A 1,430-nucleotide genomic window follows, 5' to 3' on the forward strand; every position below is an offset into this window, starting at 1 on the left:
CCCTCTATGTAACAGAAAAGGAGGGATTTGCTCTTGGAGCCTTGGGCCACCAAATAGGACCTTCTTTTGCANCTGTGGCATACCTATCAAAGAAACTAGACCTAACTATTCAGGGATGGGCACCCTGTATTCCACTCTAGCAGCCCCTGAACTCTTTATTTGAGAATCAGAAAGAACTAACCTCTCCTTAAAAACTACTCTTGTTAAACTGTCACAGGAGCTTCATCTTGACTGTGAGCTCTCCCCAAGTGACCTCTCCTCATCTCACGTTTTGAACTCATGTATGGACATTCAGTCCTAACTCCTGGTTTTTCACTCAAGCGTTATCCCCTCCCAGATTATTTGCTTACCCCATTACTTTCTCATCTTTGCACTCTCCTATGGAACTTTGCTGACTGTCACCTGCCTTGAACACACCCTGTTTCCTGCCCATTATCTGTTAATATTGGAGACCAAGTCCTTTTATCTCCTCCAGGGTCACCAACCTTCACCTCTCTCTCCAAATTGGCAGGGGCCTTTTAAGGTAATCCTCATAACTCCTACAGCTGCTAAACTTGAGGGACTCTCTCATTGGGTCCACCTGTCCCACTAAAACCCTTCATTCCCCCACCTAAAGATGATTCCTCTTCATACACATCAACCCTAACAGGACCGTGCTCTTTTAAGCTCCAGAAGACCTCTTGACCACTCATCTTGTCTCACATCCTAGAGAATGAAGCTTCACTCCAACAGCCAAACCTGACCTTGCTGGATGAGACACCGGATTAGTTGTGGCTTTTTCATCTTTTCTCTGCTATTCATTTCCATCAAGGGTAGTCCTTAGGTCTGGAGATTCGAAGTTCCAGAAACGCCTGCTGACAACAAGCAGACTTTCCAAATAGGATCAGGAAACTGCTCCATAGCTGGGTGCCAGGAACCGATCCAGATTGCCATCGTCCCTATATCTGTGGCTCCATCCACATATTATGACGTTTATACCTGTTTTCTCTTTGAGCAGACAAAAGATTATTGCAGAAAGTGGCCAGATGAGTATGGGGGCTGCCCATACTGTTCTTGTGAGATACATGTGCTAGGGCACGGATTAACCATTTCTTCTCTTGATTCTTAAAGACACTCTTCTTCCACATCCATGACCCATGGGACCCCAGGTGGGAAACAGGAGATACTATAAGATCTATACTGGTAAGAATTATCGCCGACAGCAGCCACAGGTTACTGGGTTCCTGAAAGGAAAACTGGGGATGGAAGGGAAAGACAGCAAGTGAAATAAGGAGCCAGTACAAAGTTCTCTGATCAAGGCTCTATCTTTAATGTATGGCCCTGAATGTATATGGGAAAACCCAAGGACCCATCCCTTTGTTTAGGCTGAGTTCTGTGGCTTGTTTCAGTTAGATTGAGTTGCAAAGTAGGCTCTTCAGCAGCTCAGCAGG

Source organism: Mus pahari, unplaced genomic scaffold (assembly GCF_900095145.1).
Source record: "Mus pahari unplaced genomic scaffold, PAHARI_EIJ_v1.1 scaffold_9109_1, whole genome shotgun sequence".
Classification (NCBI taxonomy): Eukaryota; Metazoa; Chordata; class Mammalia; order Rodentia; family Muridae; genus Mus; species Mus pahari.